Raw genomic sequence first — 6263 nt, forward strand, 5'->3', positions numbered from 1 at the left:
TATTTACGTGTGCTTTACATCGAAATAATTACGTGGGCTTTACGACGAAGTCTTACGTGGCGTTTACGACGAATCCTTTCCCTGCGCTTTACGAGGAATAAATTTCGTCGTAAACGTAACGAGTCGTTTACGACGAAATCTCTGTTACGACGGACGTTTAACAATGAAACGTCTTTCGACGATTGTTAAACGTCCGTCGACGTTAATTCGTCGTAACACTCCGTTTACGACGAATTTACAACGAATACTGCCCTAGTAAAAAATATGTTTTCTTGTAGTGTATTAAATATTTAAAATCAAAGAATTATAGTGTAATAATATTGACGACACATGCAGAATAATATTAAATTCGCTTAAGCCTATTAATAAAATTAATATTATACATGCAGAAAAGTGTTATGCAGTATATCCTTTATAAATGACACATGCAGAATAATAATAAATTCGCTTAGACCTATTAATAAAATATAATATTATTCGTACGTCCATTTTAGCAATCATAAATTTAATTGAATTAATAGATCTAAACCCGTTATATGCTTCTAAATAGAAAAAATAAATTATCTACATTAAAATTGTAATGTTATTGATCACTACAAAACCTATAACTTAAAATGCATAATATAAATACGATATATTTACTTTATATGAAAAATAAAATATATAAAGTATATGAAAATTTTAATCAAATTTTAAAGAATATTATAGGATTTTTTTTCTGAATTCTAACCAGGTGTTGGTTAATGTGTTAATGGCGGGTTTATAGGTTTTATCGGATTCTTAATTACAGTAGAACCTCTATAAATTAATACCTGATAAATTAATAATCTTTATAAATTAATAAATTTCGCCGATCCCAACTTGGATTAGTTCAAAATTTGACACAAATCGATAAAATAATTCTATATAAATACATGGTTCAATTTTTTTTATAAATTAATAATTTATATGTATACATATTTTATATAAGTAAATTTTATATTTACCACTTTCATGCTACCACTTTTCATCTTTACCACCACTAAAGAGATATTTTCAAAAATATTTTTTTCATTAAATGACAAAAGATTTTTATGACCTTGTTCTTTATATATAATAAATAAATAAAAAATCTAAAAAAAATAATTTTTCAAACATTTTTTGCCACTTTTCATTTACCACCACTAAAGGGACATTTTCAAACATTTTTCATTAAAAGGCAAAAAACTTTTATGCCCTTGTACTTTATATATGTAATAAATAAATATTTAAAAAAAAAATCAAAAGTAATTTTTTAATTTTATTCGAATTATACTATTTCCAAATTCAAACCCTAAAACCTAAAAATCAACTCTAAACCCTAAACCATCAACCCTAAACCCTATAATTTTTAAAAAAATACGAACCCTAAACCCTAAACCATCAATCCTAAACCTTTTTTTTTTTAAATACGAACCCTAAACCATGAAACATCAACTCTAAACCCTAAACACCGGACATCAACTCTAAACTCTAAACCCTAAACCTTCAACTCTAAACCCTAAAACATCAACTCTAAACCCTAAACCCTAAACTTCTCTAAACCCTAAACCATCAACACTAAACCCTAAATTATCAAAAGTAAACTTTAAACAGTAAAAAGTAAACTCTAAACCCTAAACCCTAAACCCTAAAAAATTTACCCTAAACCCTTAAACATCAACTCTAAACCCTAAACCCTAAAACCCAAGAGTTGAAGGTTTATGGTTTAGATTTGAAGGTTTAGGGTTTTAGGGTTTAGGGTTCGAATTTCAGAAAAATTTAGGGTTTACGTTTAGGGTTTAGAGGTTATGTGTGAGGGTTTACATTTGAAGGTTTAGAGTTTAGGGTTTAGAGTTTAGAGTTGATGTTTCGGGGTTTAGGGTTTAAAGTTGATGTTTCATTGTTTAGGGTTTATATTTGATGATTTAGGGTTTAGAGTTGATGTTTTAAGTTTAGATTTAGGGTTTAAGGTTTACGTTTATGGTTTAGAGTTGATGTTTTAGGGTTTAGATTTGAAGGTTTAGGGTTTAGGGTTTAGAGTTGATGTTTAAGGGTTTAGGGTAAATTTTTTAGGGTTTAGGGTTTAGGGTTTAGAGTTGATGTTTAAGGGTTTAGGGTAAATTTTTTAGGGTTTAGGGTTTAGGGTTTAGAGTTGATGTTTAAGGGTTTAGGGTAAATTTTTTAGGGTTTAGGGTTTAGGGTTTAGAGTTGATGTTTAAGGGTTTAGGGTAAATTTTTTAGGGTTTAGGGTTTAGGGTTTAGAGTTGATGTTTAAGGGTTTAGGGTAAATTTTTTAGGGTTTAGGGTTTAGGGTTTAGAGTTGATGTTTAAGGGTTTAGGGTAAATTTTTTAGGGTTTAGGGTTTAGGGTTTAGAGTTGATGTTTAAGGGTTTAGGGTAAATTTTTTAGGGTTTAGGGTTTAGGGTTTAGAGTTGATGTTTAAGGGTTTAGGGTAAATTTTTTAGGGTTTAGGGTTTAGGGTTTAGAGTTGATGTTTAAGGGTTTAGGGTAAATTTTTTAGGGTTTAGGGTTTAGGGTTTAGAGTTGATGTTTAAGGGTTTAGGGTAAATTTTTTAGGGTTTAGGGTTTAGGGTTTAGAGTTGATGTTTAAGGGTTTAGGGTAAATTTTTTAGGGTTTAGGGTTTAGGGTTTAGAGTTGATGTTTTAAGTTTAGATTTAGGGTTTAAGGTTTACGTTTATGGTTTAGAGTTGATGTTTTAGGGTTTAGATTTGAAGGTTTAGGGTTTAGGGTTTAGAGTTGATGTTTCGGGGTTTAGGGTTTAAAGTTGATGTTTCATGGTTTAGGGTTTAGAGTTGATGAGTTAGGGTTTAGATTAGTTAACCATATGTTTTTTTTTGTCAAAGTTAATCAAATGGTTATAAATGTCTTTACCCTTCGTTAAAGATAATGGTAAAAATGGTTAGTGTAAACATGAAAAATGGTACTTTGAAAATGGTATTATTGACAATTTTCTTTGTTTGTTTAATATTCACAATAGAATTATCTTTATATTTTCTTAACACTTAATATATTTTTGATGAAATTTAATAATATTATATTTAAAACCACATTTAAGTTTTATGCAATATATATATTATATACCCCAAATAATATAATAAAATTAATATAAATGTCAAATTTTAAAAAATAATAATTAATGTCTATACACTAAAATCAAATATTTTTTCTTATCTTAGAATAAATATATCTTTAAATAAGAAATCTAAATAAGAAAACCTTTTTAAATTAATATCTCTATAAATAGAGGTTTTACTGTAATAGGTTTTTATTAAATCAGAATTTTGTGAAAACATATGAGTTGATAGAACCTCTGATAAAATGCTAGATGAAAAATATAAACCAGCCCATATTATATACGACAACTGAATTTACCCGTTTAACTGCGGATCTGGTTCTGATATAAAAATATTTCTTATGTCTTAATTCGTCTATAAACCATATATGTACCCACCACACTAAAAAGAGCTAAATCATTTATAAAAATAGATTGCTTTCTTAGCACCATTAAAATGTATATGCACTATTAGTCATCAGGATTAGTTTTTGGTTCATGTATTTTTGGTTTTTGAAATTTAGGTTCTAAAAATTTAGGAATCGTTCAGGTATTTACAAAGTTTGATTTGGTTTCAGTTGGGTTATTTTTGGTTTTTGGTTCGGTAATAGGCCTGGGCATTCGGGGTCCCAATAGGGTTTCGGTTTAGTCCAATCGGGTTTTGGTTTTTTGGGTTTATCAAAATCAGCCCCATTTGGGTTATATAAAAATTTAGTTCGGGACCGGTTCGGGCCGGGGTTAGTAAATCTACAAAAAACTGGTACAATCCGATGTACTTCCAGGTTCGGGTCCCAATCGGTTCTTCAGTTTAAATGTACTTGATTTATATCTACTTTGTAACAAAAAAAATAAGTAAAATCGGTTCTTCGGTTTTAAAATACTTGATTTGTACCTATTTTGTAACCAAAACATAAATAAAATCGGTTAAAAAAAAGAAAGGAACATCAAATGAGATCATTCAAAATCAAGTGAAAGGTAAACATATTGATCGAAAGAAAACCAAATAAATGAAAGCATAAAACGAAAACCAAGTTCTCATGAAATGAAAAACATTATTCAATGAAAATAAAACCAAAATCTAAAAACTTCAACCTTCAACCGCCACCTTCAACCATCAATCTTTATATAATAGATAATTATTTTAGATGTTCAATATATTTTGAATACATATTAGGAATTGAGATCATGTTTGGTACAAGTTCTTTTTGGGAATCTTGAATGTTTCGGGTTCTATTGGATATCCATTTAGGTTCGGGTTCGGTTCGGATAATGCCCATAACCCAAAATACCATAAAATAAGATACATTCGGTATTTATGCCGGGTTCGGATTGGTTCAGATTCATTTTTATCTGATCAGATTCGGTTCGGGTTTTCGGGTTCGGTTTATTTGCCGAATCGGTAAAGTAGAAAAATTGGGAAATGGCTAATATGCAAAAAAAAAAAGAAGGTCCAAATCAATTCCGTTTGATTCTGATTTTTGGGTAATTACAGATTTGTAGATAAAAATATCGGATAATTTGAGTTTTCAGTTTAGATATCAGGTAATTCGAGTTGTTCGTATAAAGGATCTGAAAATTCAGATGATTTTTGAATACAAAATTTCCAGGTTATCCGGTGATTCAAATAATTCGTAATATAAAAATATTATTTTATGATATTTGGGTATTTAAAAATTAAATATAATTAATAATTGTAACCATATAATTTTATTTTAAAAATTCAGATATCCATTTGGTTCTCAGTTCGGTTTCAATTTTACCGGTTTTAAAGATATATGATATGCTCTGTTATTTATGAAATTCAGTTCACTTTTGATTTCGTTTTTTTCAGTTTAATATGGTTCGGTTCACATCAAACCTATACACTATCTTATATAGAAATTCATTAAAAAAATATTTAATTTCGACAACAAACCCGCGCGGATCAAAATCTAGTATCTATTATATATAAACTACTATCAGAACTTGTACAACCTGAAGCCTCTTTGTACCCCCTTCCTCAAGAACAACACTCTATTTGTGGCAATTCCATCCGAATTCCGGAAAAGAATCGATCAATCAAATATGACACCAGTTTCATTGTCCAAAATCACGCTAAATAATGGCTTATCTTTTTCTACAACTTTACTCATCAGAAGCATGAGAACAAACTTTCTCTAGATGTACAGGTCAATCCTCTCCAAGAACCCGTGGATTCAACTCCATGGCAGCACGTAAATCCAACATCGATACTCGCTGTCTTTGCACCAAACTCAAACAAGGCTTTATCAGCCTTGTAATAAACGCATCCAACCCATTATTCAAAACACTAGCAGAGTCCATTAATTTCATCCCTTCCTTCTCAAGTTTCTTCTCTAGCACAGTCTTCGACGTCATTGTATCAGGCAATTTGCCGCTATTTTGACAAGTCCCACCCCATCTACAAACGGACTTTCTTTTGCTGGTTATGGAAACACCGAGCGGCGCGGTTAACGGGATTCTCCTCTGTACAATCTGTTCAACCTCTTCTTCTTCTTCAACAGAAGCAAATTCTATTGGAACTCTCTGTAGCTTCGACATTGACTCATCATTCGTTGTAGTGATGCTCTGAGGCTTCCCAAGTGGACCAGGCGGACTCGGTCGGTCCCTAAATTTCCTCGACCTGCATTTTTGAGGCGAGAGAGGTAATGGAGATCCCAAGAGATATCTTGGTGGAGGAGATTTAGTAACAGTTGCGTTCTTGAGAATCGAACGTAGTAAGCGATTGTGAAGAGGGACGTTTCGAACTCGGACTTGTTTTTTATCCTCGAGGTGAGGAACTTTCCGAGGTGGTCGAAGTAACTGTTTGCTCTTGAATGTCTGATTTTCTGGTAAATGAGAGATTTGATCTCGAGGGTATTCAATCTGGAAGAGCATTGATCTGATTCTGACCCCATCTTCTTCAACAAACCCCAATACCTATAAACCCTCCTCAATGCTCAATTCCTGATATCTAAATCAAACATGTGAAATCAGATTCTGGAGATTGAAGGAAACCAATTGTTCAGCTTTACTAAGTAAGAAAATAAAATTGAACTAAATTTAAAGCATAATTTAAGTGAGAAACTAGTGAGAAACTCACGAAACTGGAGAAAACGAAGAAGAGATTGAGGAGGATCCGATAATTTAAAGCATGAAGCTATCGTCGAGGAAAGAGTATAAATCAATCGA

At 31.2% G+C, this 6263-nt stretch overlaps 1 pseudogene; it reads right to left on the reverse strand.

The window, feature by feature from the left end:
• Positions 1-5198: 5198 nt before the first annotated feature.
• LOC106305658 lies at positions 5199-5989 on the reverse strand (annotated as a pseudogene).
• Between the last annotated feature and the right edge of the window lie 274 nt (positions 5990-6263).

Source organism: Brassica oleracea, chromosome C7, assembly GCF_000695525.1.
Source record: "Brassica oleracea var. oleracea cultivar TO1000 chromosome C7, BOL, whole genome shotgun sequence".
In the NCBI taxonomy this organism is placed as follows: Eukaryota; Viridiplantae; Streptophyta; class Magnoliopsida; order Brassicales; family Brassicaceae; genus Brassica; species Brassica oleracea.